We start from the raw sequence: 17,541 nt of genomic DNA, 5'->3' as shown, positions 1-17,541 counted from the left end.
AACTTCATGAACAGAGCAACAAGTCCAGTGCTGTCATGTGCGTGCGTGAGAAAACTACATTAGGCCAAATGGAATAGAGAAGGGGGGCACCTTGGCGTGGAGGAGAGTCTACTACCTGAAGGAGGCGGTTGGCCTCGGTGCAAGTTGAAGCTGAGCGAGGAGAAGAAGGGCACGAAGAAGGCGTCAGGATCCCGCACCTGCACGGCCTCCGCCGCCCCTCCTTCCCGCTGCTGCAGCAGCAGGGACGCCATCATCCAGTACTCCACGCCATGCTGCTAGGTGGAGTACCCGTGGCCAGAGACGACAGAGCCGGCGTCGCGGTTGGTGACGATGAAGGAGAAGATGGTGAAGACGCGGCAGAGGGACCCCACGAGGGGGAGCGCAGGGAGCAGCGCCTCCAACGCGATGACCAGCCGATCCAGGAACTGCTCGCAATCGGTGGCGGTGGCCCGGTGGCTCAGCCAGATGCCACCGCTGAGGACGACAAGGGAGAGGACCAAGACCCCCACTCACGGTCGATGGTGGCGACCATGTCCACGACGGCCTCCATATCGAGCCAGTTGGATCTAACAGTAAGGAGGGGAGGGATCTGGATCGGGAGTGTGATGGGGAGGGCCGAGCGGTGACCGTGTGGGGGGAACGCCGAAGGAGTGGGGTGGGGCAGCGGCGCATCGAGATCCAGAGGGAGGGAGTGAGGTTGGGGGGAGGCGGGGGATCTAGAAGGAGGAGTGGTGTGTGGCAGTGGATCCAAAGAGAGGGAGAGGGTGAGAGCGCTAGGGTTCGCTGCGCAGGAAGAGAGTGGAGTGGTGTGCAGTGGGTTTTTTAGGGGTAGCTCGCAGTGGGTGGGTGAGACCGTGAGAGGGTGACGTGAGGGCCGTTGGATCCAGGAGGATCCGACGGTGATTTATCCATGATCCGCGTGAGAGGCCCTTGGACTAATCAGAATGCAGTATACATGTATGATATGTTGATCATTTAAATTGGTTGTTATTGACTAAAAGTAAGGTGCTAAATCATGTTAGCTATTTTATTATGACCTGAAAATATGAAAAAAAAACTTCTCATCGTGTCAGCAAATTTGACTATAGTTTTTAGGAATAATCACAAATTGAAATAAGACAAATATTTTTTAAAGAGTTATGTGAAATGAGTTCTCTTAAATCATTTTTTCATTTTTCGAGTGTCCAAAATGAGTTTTTTTGTGAAGGACCTATAATATATTTGTTGCAAAATTGGACCAAATCAATTTTCTAAAATACTAGGACATATTTAATGCACAATTGACCAAATGGTTGGGTGTCAAAAGATTCGATCCACCTCTGGTGAAAAAGACAATTTTTCGCCGATTCAGCTAGAAGCGGGTCAAATTTGAACTGCGGCTGCCTCATAGTTTGCTTTTTTTTTTCAAAAATCATTTCTAGGTACATAAGTATCTATTTAATCAGAGAAACATCAAAAGTTTTCCAAGATTCAACCACTAGCTAGGAACGGTCAAGCCCGCCGTTCTGACCGCATTTTGAAACGGGCATAAAAATTCCAAAAAATCAACAAATGGGAAAACCTTCGCATTGTGTCATTATATGTGACCAAGTTACGAGGAAAAATAATAAACTTACAATACGGCAATTCTTTTAAAAAAGTGTTCTTAGAAATGAGCTATCATGTGTGGAGATCAATGGATTTCAAGCCAAATGATCAATCTTATAGCCATATTCATGGCATAGTTTGTTCAGATGATCTCATATTGTGCACACGGGTGGTGCATATTGGAATGGCAAACAATGTTGCCTAAGGAAATTTTCATTTTCTTTGGACGAAAAAATCATTTTCCATTTTTCGAGTGCCCAAATGAGGTTTTTTGTGAAGACCCTACCAAATAATTGTTGCAAAATTAGACCAATTCATTTTTCTAAAATACTAGGAAATATTTAATGCACAATTGACCAAATTTTTGGGTGCAAAAAGTTTTGATCCACCTCTGGTGAAAAAGACAAATTTCCGCCGTTTCAGGTGGAAGCGGGTCAAATTTGAACTGCGGTTGCCTCAGAGTTTGCTCTTTATTTTTTCCAAAAATCATTTCTAGGTACAAATGTATCTATTTAATCAGAGGAACACCAAAAAAATTCCAAGATTCAACCACTAGCTAGGAACGGTCAAGCCCGCCGTTTTGACCGCATTTTGAAACGGGCATAAAAAATTCCAAACAAATCAAAAAATTGGAAAACCTTCTCATTGTGTCATTATATGTGACCAAGTTTCTAGGAAAAATAATAAACTTGTAATACGACAATTCTTTTAAAAAAGTGTTCTCAGAAATGAGCTATCATGCATGAAGATTCATGGCTTTCAAGCCAAATGATTAATCTTATGGCCACATTCATGGCATAGTTTTGTTCAAATGATCTCATATTGTGCACAAGGGTGCATCTTGGAATTCCAAACAATGTTGCCTAAGGGGGTTTTCATTTTCTTTTCATGGAAAATACATTTTCCATTTTCTGAGTGCCTGAAATGTGTTTTTTTGAAGGACCTACCATATATTTGTTGCAAAATTGGACCTAATCAGTTTTATAAAATACTAGGCCATATTTAATGCACAATTGACAAAATGGTTGGGTGCCAAAAGTTTTGATCCACCTCTGGTGAAAAAGACAAATTCCCGCCGATTTAGTAGGAAGCGGGTCAAATTTGAACTGCAGCTGCCTCATAGTTTGCTCTTGATTTTTTCCAAAAATCTTTTCTTGGTACATAAGTATCTATTTAATCAGAGAAACATCAACATTTTTCCAAGATTCAACCACTAGCTAGGAACGGTCAAGCCCGCCGATTTGACCGCATTTTGAAACGTGCATAAAAAATTCAAAAAAAATCAAAAAATTGGAAAACCTTCGCATTGTGTCATTATATGTGACCAAGTTTCCAGGGAAAATAATAAACTTGTAATACGGAAATTATTTTAAAAACGTGTTCTCAAAAATGAGCTATCATGCGTGAAGATTCATGGCTTTCAAGCCAAATGATCAATCTTATGGCCACATTCATGGCATAGTTTGTTCAAATGATCTCATATTGTGCACGAGGGTGCATCTTGGAATTCCAAACAATGTTGCCTAAGGGAGTTCTCATTTTCTTTGCACGGAAAATTCATTTTCCATTTTCCAAGTGCCTGAAATGAGTTTTTTTGTGAAGGACCTACCATATATTTGTTGCAAAATTGGACCAAATCAATTTTCTAAAATACTAGGATATATTTAATGCACAATTGAAAAAATTATTGGGTGTCAAAAGTTTTGATCCACCTCTGGTGAAAAAGACAAATTCCCGCCGATTCAGCAGGAAGCGGGTCAAATTTGAACTGCAGCTGCCTCATAGTTTGCTATTTATTTTTTCCAAAAATCATTTCTAGTTACATAAGTACCTAATCATAAATACATGGTTTGGTGGCGATATGTCGAGGTTTGGACGGTGGCCGAGGGCCCCAACTCTAGAGCGCGTAAACTCGCATGCCTGCCGCGTGGTCACCGCGTGACCTTGGCGTTGCCATGTGTTCTGCGCGGCCTAGGCATGTCTAGTGGGTTGGGCACTCCCTAGGTAGGTTCTAGGAAGAAAATCACAACATAAGATTCTCACGAGGAGACCGATCGATGCTCAAACATGAATAAGAAGCCAAGTGTTTGATTAGCGGTACGGGAAATGCACATGGCTAATGAGCATGAGTTTTGGCTGAGGATGACCAGTTACTAAGAAGACCGTCTTCACAAATTTTCAGCTCAAAAGGAGGAGCCTAGGTGGTACTTGCTTTGCAAAGTACAACACTGGACATAAATACGAATGTTGAAGCTGGGCTCAAAACAATGAACGGATTGAGCTGGCATTTGGTGGAGGATGGTTATTTGGGCATAGGAAAGCACTGTAGAAAATGGATACCATCTGGACATGCCAAAGTGGTACTTCCTTCACAAAGTGTTTTTCTAAACAGAATAGGAAAATGAATATTTTTGAATAATTTTTGAACTAGGCAAGGAAGGTTTTTTACATATTTGACAAAGATATGATCCAAAGAATTTATGAGATTTTTTTGGGAATTTTGAGAATGATAGAAATATAGGTTTCTTCACAACCTAGGGCAAAAACTGCCACATGGACATGACACATAGGCAAAACTGATGAGGTGGCGCCTTGTCATAGCAACCCACCACAATTTACAAGGTTATGACCATCTATATTGGTCATGAACAGCTAGAAATAAGGCAGTGGACCAGTGCTATCTGCTGTATGACCATTTCGTGTAAGGAAATCATGACCTTTCTGACCAAAATGGTAGTTATAATTTAGGGTTTGGAGCCCCCCGAACAGCTTTTGACCAATTGGTGTGGAATGGTCATAGATCTATGACCAATTCTTCCAGGGTCACTGACAAAAGGTCACTAGTTGGCATATTTCTTGTAGTGTGCCTCTACTTGACTAGCTCGTCAATCAGATATGGTTAAGTTTCCTAACCATAGACATGAGTTGTCATTTGATTAACGGGATCACATCATTAGGAGAATGATGTGATTGACTTGACCCATTCCGTTAGCTTAGCACTTGATCGTTTAGTATGTTGCTATTGCTTTCTTCATGACTTATACATGTTCCCGTGACTATGAGATTATAGAACTCCCGTTTACCGGAGGAACACTTTGTGTGCTACCAAACGTCACAACGTAACTGGGTGATTATAAAGGTGATCTATAGGTGTCTCCGAAGGTACTTGTTGAGTTGGCGTATTTCGAGATTAGGATTTGTCACTCCGATTGTCGGAGAGGTATCTCTCGGCCCTCTCGATAATGCACATCACTATAAGCCTTGCAAGCAATATGACTAATGAGTTAGTTGCGGGATGATGCATTACATAACGAGTAAAGAGACTTGCCGGTAATGAGATTGAACTAGGTATTGAGATACCGACGATCGAATCTCGGGCAAGTAACATACCGATGACAAAGGGAACAACGTATGTAGTTATGCGATTTGGCCGATAAAGATCTTCGTAGAATATGTGGGAACCAATATGAGCATCCAGGTTCCGCTATTGGTTATTTACCAGAGACGTGTCTTGGTCATGTCTACATAGTTCTCGAACCCGTAGGGTCCGCACGCTTAACGTCCGGTGACGATTTATATTATGAGTTATGTGTTTTGATGTACCGAAGGTAGTTCGGAGTCCCGGATGTGTTCGAGGACATGACGAGGAGTCTCGAAATGGTCGAGACGTAAAGATTGATATATTGGATGACTATATTCGGACATCGAAAAGGTTCTGAGTGATTTGGGTATTTATCGGAGTACCAAAGAGTTACGGGAATTCGTCGGGGAGTGTATGGGCCTTATTGGGCCTTAGTGGAATAGAGGAGGAGGAAGCCTAGGAGGGTGCGCGCCCCCAAGCCCAATCCAAATTGGATGAGGGGACCGGCCCCCCTTTCCTTCTTCTCTACCTCCTCTTTCCTATCTATCCTACTCCAACTTGGAAGGTGGGGAATCCTACTCTCGGTGGGAGTAGGACTCCCCTTGGCGTGCCTTCCTCCTGGCCGGCGGCCTCCCCCTCCTCTACTCCTTTATATACGGGGGAGGGGGCACTCCATGGAGACACACAAGTTGATCTGTTGATCTCTCCCAGCCGTGTGCGGTGCCCCCCTCCACCATATTCCACCTCGGTCATATCGTAGCAGTGCTTAGGCAAAGCCTGCATCGGTACCAACATCATCACCATCATCACGCCGTCGTGCTGACGGAACTCTTCTGTGAAGCTCTGCTGGATTGGAGTTTGGGGGACGTCATCGAGCTGAACGTGTGCTGAACTCGGAGGTGTCGTACGTTCGGTACTTGGATCGGTCAGATCGTGAAGACGTACAACTACATCAACCGCATTGTGCTAACGCTTCCGCTTTCGGTCTATGAGGGTGCGTGGACTGACTCTTCCCGCTCGTTGCTATGCATCACCATGATCTTGCGTGTGCGTAGGATTTTTTTTGAAATTACTACGTTTCCCAATAGTAGAGAACTTGACACCAGATTCGAATTAAAATACACCAACCGCGTGTGTAACTGTGATGGTCTCTTTTTGTGTGAGTTCGAGAAGAGAACACGGTGGGGTTATGTTTGGACATAAGTAGTTCAGGATCACTTTTTGATCATTACTAGTTTGCGACCGTTTGCATAGTGTCTCATCTTATTTTTGTACTCGTAAGTTAGCTATCATACAATGCTTAGTCGCTTGCTGCAACCTCACCACTTATCCTTTCCTTACCCATTAAGCTTTGCTAGTCTTGATACCCTTGGTAATGGGATTGCTGAGTCCTCATGGATCGTAGATTACTACAACAACAGTTGCAGGTACAGGTAATGCGATGATCTGACGTGAGAGCAATGTATGCTTGTCTTGGAGTTCTTATTCCACTTCTTCTTTGTTCAGGGGTTAGGTTCCTGGTCGGCAGCCTGGGCAAGCAGAGTGGATGTTGTCTGAGTTTCTGTTCGTGTTTCATCCATAGTCGGATGTTGCTCTTATGTATGATGTTGTTGTATTCATGTGGCATTGTATGCCTTTTGTATGTATCCCCATCTATTATGTAATTGTATGATGTAATGATATCCACCTTGCAAAAGCGTCTTCAATATGCAGATCTATCCTTGGTGGGACCTTCAATTTCCTCTTGGATAGGATCGCATATTGGGCGTGATACAACCCCTTTAAGACGTCGGGTTGCAAGTATTTGTTATTTGTGTGAAGGATCTGTTTACGTGGTGAAGTTCTCCTGTTTGTTCGATAACCTTGGTCTCATCACTAAGGGAAATACATACCATCGCTATACTACATCATCCCTTCCTCTTTGGGGAAATACCGATGTAGTTCTAGCAGACATCAAAAGGAATTTCTGGCATCGTTGTCGGGGAGGATCTTCAACATCAACCAGGTTCCTAATCACAAATCTCATCTCCTTGCAATTTAAATTATTTGCCATTTGCCTCTCATTTCCCTCTCCCCCACTTCACAAAAGTTTGCCGTTTTATTCGCCCTCCTTTTCATTCGCCGTTTTCTCGTCAGATCTTTTATTTGCTTGAACCTGTCACCATGAGTGCCTTTGGTATGGCAGAAACAGATGATGGCCTAACTCCTAAAATGGAGCGTACGAGTAATCTGGATGCCAAAACTTTTGTCTTGGGGCAAGGGAATTTTATGGAAAAGAACATATCCAAGAAATTTTCAATTGTGTCAGAATATTAAGTCTTGATGATATTCCTATACTTAAAAGGACTAAATCATATGCGGAAGCTATTTCGGCACTTGTTCTAAAACTTGAAATTACATTTATTAGTACTCATCCTACCTTGCAAAGATTGTTCTATGAGTTGCCCTTTATAAAGGATCCTAAAGCTAAAAAGTTAGCCACTCTTGTTTTGATGAATGAATTTGACTACATAATACGGGAAGCTAGGGAAATCTTTGACTTTTATGGCATGAATTGTGAAAAACCCATGATTGTTGAAATTCTTTATAATAGTGATTATGCTTTAAGCAATTTTCTTGGAGATAACCAAATCTTTGATGAGAATCTTAAAAAGCAAGTCCCCATTTTAGATATGATCCAACACGTTTTTCATAATGTTAATCAACACTATTCTTGGATCACTGTCGGAAATCAAAGGGGTTATGATAAAAAGCAACTTGATAGTGATAAAGTTTCCATGGATAATGTGTTTTATGTTTTATTTATGAAGCCTCCCGACATGAATACCCCCAAGGAAAACAAGGGTACGGAAGGCAACACTTAGATCCTACGCGTTATGCATTGCTAGGGGCGTAAAACGATAGCGCTTGTTGGGAGGCAACCCATTGAATAAAATTTATTTTTTGTTTTTGCTTCCTGTTCTTGAGTGTTAGAACAATTATTCTACTGTTATGATTGTGTTTTTTGTGTTTTAGTTAGTGTTTGTGCCAAGCAAGGCCTTTGGGAAGACTTGGGTGAAAGTTTATTTGATCTTGCTGAAAAATAGAAAATTTTGTGCCCACGAGATTATTTGTAATTTTTTTACAAAAGATGATTTTGAGTTGATTCTTTTTTCGGAGTATTAATAGACAAATTCCTCACGTCCAGCAATTTATTTAACAATTTTTGGAGTTACAAAAGTATTCGAAATATTCAGATTGCTACAGACTGTTCTGTTTTTGACAGATTCTGTTTTCTTTGCGTTGTGTGCTTATTTTGATGATTCTATGGTTTTCTTTGATGATTTTTTTCCGTATAAAAGTTGGAATACAGTATATATAATGCAAAAAATAATAGGTTTTCTACAGTACTTATAGTAGTGGTTTGGTTTCTTATACTAACGGATCTCAGAAAGGTTTTGTTTGAGTTTTGTGTGATTGAAGTTTGCAAGTTTTGGGTTATGTTACGATGGATGAAGGAATAAGGATAAACAAAAGGCTAAGCTTGGGTATGTCTGAGGCACCCCAAGATAATATTCAAAGAAGTAGCAAGCAACTAAGCTTGGGGATGCCCTCGAGTGGCATCCCCGCTTTCTTCTAACAACCATCGGTATTTTACTTGAAACTCCATTTTTATTCGTCACATGATATGAGTTTTGCTTGGAGCGTCTTGTATGATATGAGTCTTTGATTGTTTTGCTTTCTGTTTAAGTGTTGAATCCTTGCTGGACACACCCTTCTCAGAGAGCCAAAAATTATGCTATGCTTGCTCCTATGCTTCACTCAGAGCCATGGATTTGCTCTAGTACTTCACTTATATCTTTTTGAGCACGGTGTGCTTTGTTAATTTTGAAGAAATGCTCTCATGCTTCACTTAGATTTATTTGTGAGTTAGTAAATTTTTAAGAAATTCTCTCTTGCTTCACTTAGTTTATTTTGAGAGAAAGAAAGAAAAAAAATTATGCTCATGATCTTCACTTATATTTGTTTGAGCTTACCAAAAGCAACATATGAAAATAGTCCCAAAGTGACAGATATCCAAGGAGGATATAATAAAAACTTTCATGAAGATCATTAGACAAAATAAACTTGATTCTTAGTAATGGTTTTGAGATATGACGATATGATATGTGAGTCATGTTGGTGAGTAATTGTGCTTTAGTAAGAATATTGATGTTAAGGTTTGTGATTCCCTATGCAAGCACGAAAGTCAATAGTTATGCAATGAAATTTATATCCTACTTATGGTGCATTATTCCGTGTTACTTATGCTTAATGCTTAGGTATGAGATTTTTTGCTTTGTGGTTGGTCGCTTCTCAATCTTTTTGCTAGCCTTCATTTTGCACTAACTATGATCACTACTTGTGCATCCAAAAGCATTTAAATCAATTTTTCCTTATGAGTCCACTATACCTACCCTCATACAGTTTTTCCATGCCGTTCTAAGCAAATTTGCATGTGCCATTTCTAATGTTTAAAATAAATTTCGCTTTTGTGTGCTCTACTGCTCACGAGGTGGTAAAGGGGAGCCAATATTTTCCATGCTAGATGTGTTATTCTCATGATGAATGTTTATTCACTTGTCATTGCACGAGAGTACGACAAAGGTACTAGGGATGCCCAGTCTCGAAATGAATATTGACTTTACTTTATGTTGGCAAATAAAAAATTCTTTGGGAAGTGTTGGTATGGAGGGCACCCGTGGATACGGTTAGCCATGGAAAGTGAAAGTAATGATGGAAAAAGGAATAAACTTTATTTTCTGTTTGGGAACCGCCTATGATGTATCTAGCATGGAAAGTGTTGGGATGCTCCAAGTCGTTTTCATTGGTGGGAAAAGTATGCCTCTCAAAAATAATTTTTTATCTCTCAATTTAAGCTTTGAGCTCTGGCACCTCTACAAATCCCTACTTCCCTTTGCGAAGGGCCTTTATTTTACTTATGCAATTTTTATTTTGAATTTGAGTCTCCATCTTCTCTTATAAAGCACCAACCAAGGGGCACTATGATCATATTTGAGCATTGGGCGTAGCTAATAATCGAGTGTGTTTCATGAATGGATCAATGATTGAGCATAATGGGCTAGGGATAACTTGTTTTAGTGTTGATATTTTGAAAGACATGGTTGGTTGTTGGTATGCTTGTTAAAGTCTTCATGTCAAAACTAGACTATTGCTATGAATCATATAAAAGTCCATATGTCCACGCTATAAAGAAAAGAAATGTGATGAACATGTTAGGCAGCATTCCACATCAAAAATTCTGTTTTTATCATTTACCTACTCGAGGATGAGCAGGAATTAAGCCTGAGATGTTGATCCGTCTCCAACATATCTATAATTTTTGATTGTTCCGTGTTGGTATATTATCATTCTTGAATGTTTTACAATCACTTTATAGTCATTTTATATCATTTTTTGGCACTAACCTATTAACATAGTGCCCAACGCCAGTTGCTGTTTTCTACATGTTTTTTACATCGCAAGAAATCAATATCAAACGGAGTCCAAACGCAACGAAACTCCTGGATGATTTTTTTGGGGCCAAAAGACATCCAGTGGGCCAAGGAAGCACCTGGGGGTGGCTCGAGGGGAGCAGCACCCAGCAGGGCGCGCCAGGAGGCCCAAGCACGCCCTGGTGGGTTGTGCCCACCTTGGGTGCCCCCTGAACTACCTATTTACTCTATAAATACCCCAATATTCCAGAAACCCTAGGAGAGTCGAAGAAAATCAATTCCGGGCGCCACAGTGTCCAGAACCACCAGATCCAATATAGACATGGTCATGGAGGGGTTGACCACTTCCATTGTTGCCTCTCCGATGATGCGTGAGTAGTTCTTTGTAGACCTATGGGTCCTTAATTAGTAGCTAGATGGCTTCCTCTCTCTCTCTCTCTCTGTCTGTCTCGATTATCAATACAATGGTCTCTTGGAGATCCATATGATGTAAGTCTTTTTGCGGTGTGTTTGTTGGGATCCGATGAACTTTGAGTTTATGATCAGATCTATGTTTTTATCCATGAAAGTTATTTGAGTCTTCTTGATCTCTTATATGCATGATTGCTTATAGCCTTGTATTTCTTCTCCAATATTTGGGTTTTGTTTGGCCAACTTGATCTATTTATCTTGCAATGGGAAGAGGTGCTTTGTAGTGGGTTCGATCTTACGTTGCTTGATCCCAGTGAAAGAAGGGGAACTGACACGTATGTATCATTGCTACTAAGGATAACAAGATGAGATCTATATCTCTGCAATAGATAAACGAATATCGTCTACATCATGTGATCTTTCTTATTGCATTACTCCGTTTTCTCATGAACTTAATACACTAGATGCATGCTCGATAGCGGTCGATGTGTGGAGTAATAGTAGTAAATGCAGGCAGGAGTCAGCATACTAATCTTGGACGTGATGCCTATATAATGATAGATGTCTGGATATCGTCATGTTTATTTGAAGTTCTATCAATTGCCCAACAGTAATTGTTTTCCCACCGTTTGCTATTTTTCTCGAGAGAAGCCACTAGTGAAACCTACGGCCCTCGGGTCCCTTTTCATCATATTTGCCTTTGCGATCTATTTTCCCTTGCATTTATTTTCAGATCTATTAAACCAAAAATACAAAAATACCTTGCTGCAAATTATTTTTTCCGTGATCTATTTATCCTATCTACCACTTTTACCTCACGTTATTTGCCTATCTTGAGGCGCCGTGCCTGAAAGGGATTGACAACCCCTTTAACACACCGGGTTGCGAGTATTTGTTATTGTGTGCAGGTGTTGTTTACGTGGTGTGAGGAGGTTCTCCTACTGGTTTGATAACCTTGGTCTCATCACTGAGGGAAATACCTACCATCGCTATACTTCATCATCCCTTCCTCTTTGGGGAAACACCAACGTAGTTCTAGCAGACACCATCGGGCACCCAAGGACGGAGAGAGGGGAGGGAGCAGAGGAGGGTTGAGGGCAAGAGAGAGTGAGAGAGGGTCAAGGGAGTCACGTGTCGCTCATAGGCGCGTCGAGACAGCGGCGTGAAGTAGGAGATGGCGCAGCGCGTGGTCGGGCGTGTCAGGCACACACCCTCATGCCTTCTGGCATGAGGTTGAAGACGACTGGCGTTGAGGAGGTGGACTGGGCTGGCTCGACTGGGCCACCAGGTAAGTCCAGGTATAGTAGACTCTCTCTCTCTCTCTCTCTTTTATTTCTACTTGTGTTCTCTTTTCTAATTTGCAATTTTGTTTTTGATCCAGTTTTAAAACCAAATCAATTTTATAAATCCTGAAAATATTTGTGGCACTTTTGAAATATTTCCAACAACCCTCATTTAGTTTCAGAATTATTTGGGCGTTTAAAATATTTATAGCATTTAAATGCCCAAATTCAAATACTTTAAGATTTAATTCAAAATTCCATAAATGACCTAGAAAAAATCTGCACCATTTTTGGCAGAGGTCCTAGACCAATTCAAAAATGTTGAACTTTTGTGAAGGGCATTTTGGGTTCAAATTATTTAAATTTGAACCTAGTAGAATTTCATTTGATGCTAGGTTTTAACCATCCCCATTTCAAAATTCCTTTGAATTCAAACATGATGCATGGATGCTGATGCAACTAATTACAATCAGTTTCTAGTGCTGTCACAGTATCCTCTCGCCTTCACCCGAGCGAGAAACGTGAGCATAACCAAGAGCATGAGCTGGAAACATTAACATAAAGGCGCAAGCACCACGGTTCTTACACGCCCCCACGCCCCCATGATTTTGATGCAAGAAAAAAAGCCATCCGTGGCCCCAGCTCAGGAGGCGACGACTCTGGCATCATGGCACCTAGTCGATGACTGTCGGTGGGAACGACACCTATGGGATCACAAGAATCCCTACTATGGTCGGCAGGCACGGGGTCGCGTGAAGAGCGGGTTTAAGAGCTAGCACGAGGGTCGTTTACCCAGGTTCGGGCCGCGGGGATCGGGTAATACCCTAGTCCTGCTTTGGTGTGTATACCAGTGTTCTTGAACTAGCTATCGAGCGTGATTTGCCCAAAGAGCCGAATCCCCCTCTAGTACGCCTTGGGCCTCCTTTTATAGTCGAAGGAGGCGCTACAGTGGCACATAGGAGGTGATAAGGGGTACAGTGCACAAGCTTATCGCTTGCTATTACGAGACAAAACACATTAAATGCGCCCCTGAGGTGTCCCTCTTGCTTTATCGCCGCCTCGCCCTGCTTTGACACGCGCCCGGGCCAGCGAGGTGGTCAGCGCCATGTAGGTTGGCAGGCTGCTGAGGTGGCGTGGTGGCGGCGTCTTCACGAAGATTTGCATGCCACCACGCAGGTGCTTGCAGAGTTGGCCTCGGGATCACGTGTCGCCACGCAGGTGCCCGCCTGACTGGCAGCTACATGGGAACAACAGTGGGGTCTTGGCGCGCGCGGGCCTGGCCGCGGCCTCATTGATGTCGTCGGCAAGGGTATTGCCGGGGGCCCCGGCAAGGGTCTTTCCGTGGGCCCCGGCAAGGGTCTTGCTGCGGCACCGCGGTCATCCCCGGCAAGGATGTTGCCGGAGGTCTTGTCTGCTGGTCCTCATCTGGCATTCATGTGTGTTAATGATCTTCACAAAGATCTGCATGCCATCATGGAGGCGCCTCCCGAGCCTTGGTTCCAATGTGGTTGTTGGTATTGGAAGCCTTGGGCTCGCGGGTGGTGCGCCCCGTCGGGGTTGGGCAAGCTGCCCCGGCAAGTGTTGGAAATATGCCCTAGAGGCAATAATAAATTAGTTATTATTATATTTCCTTATTCATGATAATCGTTTATTATCCATGCTATAATTGTATTGATAGGAAACTCAGATACATGTGTGGGTACATAGACAACACCATGTCCCTAGTAAGCCTCTAGTTGACTAGCTCGTTGATCAATAGATGGTTACGGTTTCCTGACCATGGACATTGGATGTCGTTGATAACGGGATCACATCATTAGGAGAATGATGTGATGGACAAGACCCAATCCTAAGCCTAGCACAAAGATCGTGTAGTTCATATGCTAAAGCTTTTCTAATGTCAAGTATCATTTCCTTAGACCATGAGATTGTGCAACTCCCAGATACCATAGGAATGCTTTGGGTGTACCAAACGTCACAACGTAACTGGGTGGCTATAAAGGTGCACTATAGGTATCTCTGAAAGTGTCTGTTGGGTTGGCACGAATCGAGACTGGGATTTGTCACTCCGTGTAAATGGAGAGGTATCTCTGGGCCCACTCGGTAGGACATCATCATAATGTGCACAATGTGACCAAGGGGTTGATCACGGGATGATGTGTTACGGAATGAGTAAATAGACTTGCCGGTAACGAGATTGAACAAGGTATCAGCATACCGACGATCGAATCTCGGGCAAGTATAATACCGCTGGACAAAGGGAATTGAATACGGGATCGAATGAGTCCTTGACATCATGGTTCATCCGATGAGATCATCGTGGAACATCTGGGAGCCAACATGGGTATCCAGATCCCGCTGTTGGTTATTGACCGGAGAACGTCTCGGTCATGTCTACATGTCTCCCGAACCCGTAGGGTCTACACACTTAAGGTTTGATGATGCTAGGGTTATAAAGGAAGTGTGTATGTGGTTACCGAATATTGTGGAGTCCCGAATGAGATCCCGGACGTCACGAGGAGTTCCGGAATGGTCTGGAGGTAAAGATTTATATATGGGAAGTCCTATTTTGGCCGCCGGAAAATGTTAGGGATTTTTCGGTATTGTACCGGGAAGGTTCTAGAAGGTTCCGGAGTGGGGCCCACCTGCACAGGGGGACCCACATGAACGTGGGTAGTGGGGGCAAGTCCCCACACCCCTGGTCAAGGCGCACCAAGATCCCCCCTTAGAAGGAATAAGATCATATCCCGAAGGGATAAGATCAAGATCCCTAAAAAGGGGGGATAACAATCGGTGGGGAAGGAAATGATGGGATTTCTTTCCTCCCACCTTTGCCAACGCCCCAATGGACTTGGAGGGCAAGAAACCAGCCCCCTCCACCCCTATATATAGTGGGAAGGCACATGGGAGCTACACCCAAGTTCTGGCGCAGCCCTTCCCCTCTCCCAAGTCCTCCTCCTCTCTCGCGGTGCTTGGCGAAGCCCTGCAGGATTGCCACGCTCCTCCACCACCACCACGCCGTTGTGCTGCTGCTAGATGGAGTCTTCCTCAACCTCTCCCTCTCTCCTTGCTGGATCAAGGCATGGGAGACGTCACCGGGCTGTACGTGTGTTGAACGCGGAGGTGCCGTCCGTTCGGCACTAGGATCTCCTGTGATTTGGATCACGACGAGTACGACTCCTTCAACCCCGTTCTCTTGAACGCTTCTGCTACGTAGAGTATGTAGATGCACTCTCCTTCCCCTTATTGCTAGTCTCTCCATAAATAGATCTTGGTGACTCGTAGGAATTTTTTTGAATTTCTGCTACGTTCGCCAACAGTGGCATCATGAGCTAGGTCTATTGCGTAGATTCTTTGCATGAGTTGAACACAAAGTAGTTGTGGGCGTTGATTTTGTTCAATATGCTTACCGTTACTAGTCCAATCTTGTTTCGACGGTATTGTGGGATGAAGCGGCCCGGACCGACCTTACACGTACTCTTACGTGAGACAGGTTCCACCGACTGACATGCACTTGGTGCATAAGGTGGCTAGCGGGTGCCAGTCTCTCCCACTATAGTCGGAACAGATTCGATGAAAACGGTCCTTATGAAGGGTAAATAGCAATTGGCATATCACGTTGTGGTTTTTGCGTAGGTAAGAAACGTTCTTGCTAGAAACCCATAGCAGCCACGCAAAACATGCAAACAACAATTAGAGGACGTCTAACTTGTTTTTGCAGGGTATGCTATGTGATGTGATATGGACAAGAAGAATGTGATGAATGATATGTGATGTACGAGATTGATCATGTTCTTGTAATAGGAATGTCGATGAGTACGACAAACGGCAGGAGCCATAGGAGTTGTCTTTATTTATTGTATGACCTGCGTGTCATTGAACAACGCCTTGTAATTACTTTACTTTATTGCTAACCGATAGCCATAGTAGTAGAAGTAATAAGTTGGCGAGATAATTTCATGGAGACACGATGATGGAGATCATGGTGTCATGCCGGTGACGATGATGATCATGGAGCCCCGAAGATGGAGATCAAAAGGAGCAAAATGATATTGGCCATATCATGTCACTATTTGATTGCATGTGATGTTTGTCATGTTTATGCATCTTATTTGCTTAGAACGACGGTAGTAAATAAGATGATCCCTCATTAAAATTTCAAGAAAGTGTTCCCCCTAACTGTGCACCGTTGCGAAAGTTCGTCGTTTTGAAGCACCACGTGATGATCGGGTGTGATAGATTCTTACGTTCACATACAACGGGTGTAAGCCAGATTTACACACGCGAAACACTTAGGTTGACTTGACGAGCCTAGCATGTATAGACATGGCCTCGGAACACAAGAGACCGAAAGGTCGAGCATGAGTCGTATAGTAGATACGATCAACATGAAGATGTTCACCGATGATGACTAGTCTGTCTCACGTGATGATCGGACACGGCCTAGTTGACTCGGATCATGTAATCACTTAGATGACTAGAGGATTGTCTATCTGAGTGGGAGTTCATAAGATGAACTTAATTATCCTGAACATAGTCAAAAGATCTTTGCAAATTATGTCGTAAGCTCGCGCTTTAGTTCCACTGTTTAAATATGTTCCTAGAGAAAATATAGTTGAAAGTTGACAGTAGCGATTATGCGGACAGTAGAAAGCTTATGTCCTTAATGCATCGCTCAGGGTGCTGAACCCCAAACGTCGTTTGTGGATGTTGCGAACATCGGACATACACGTTTTGATAACTACATGATAGTTCAGTTAAACGGTTTAGAATTGAGGCACCAAAGACGTTTTTCGAAATGTCGCGGAACATATGAGATGTTTCGAGGGCTGAAATTGGGATTTCAGGCTCGTGCCCACGTCAAGAGGTATGAGACCTCCGACGATTTTCTTAGCCTGCAAACTAAGGGAGAAAAGCTCAATCGTTGAGCTTGTGCTTAGATTGTCTGAGTGCGACAATCACTCGAATCGAGTGGGAGTTGATCTTCCAGAGATGGTGATGTTTCTCCAAAGTCATTGCCACCAAGCTGCTAGAGCTTCGTGATGAACTATAACATATTAGGGATAGATATGATGATCCTTGAGGTATTCGCGATGTTTGACACCGCGAAAGTAGAAATCAAGAAGGAGCATCAATTGTTGATGGTTGGTGAAACCACTAGTTTCAAGAAGGGCAAGGGAAAGAAGGGATACTTCATGAAACGGCAAATCAGCTACTGCTCTAGTGAAGAAACCCAAGGTTGAACCCAAACCCGAGACTAAGTGCTTCTGTAATAAGGGGAACAACCACTTGAGCAGAATTACCCTAGATACTTGGTAGATGAGAAGGCTGGCAAGTCGATAGAAGTATATTGGATATACATTATGTTAATGTGTACTTTACTAGTACTCCTAGTAGCACCAGGGTATTAAGATACCGGTTCAGT

Source organism: Triticum aestivum, chromosome 7B (genome assembly GCF_018294505.1).
Source record: "Triticum aestivum cultivar Chinese Spring chromosome 7B, IWGSC CS RefSeq v2.1, whole genome shotgun sequence".
NCBI classification, from domain to species: domain Eukaryota; kingdom Viridiplantae; phylum Streptophyta; class Magnoliopsida; order Poales; family Poaceae; genus Triticum; species Triticum aestivum.
Note: the sequence above shows the minus strand (reverse complement) of the source record.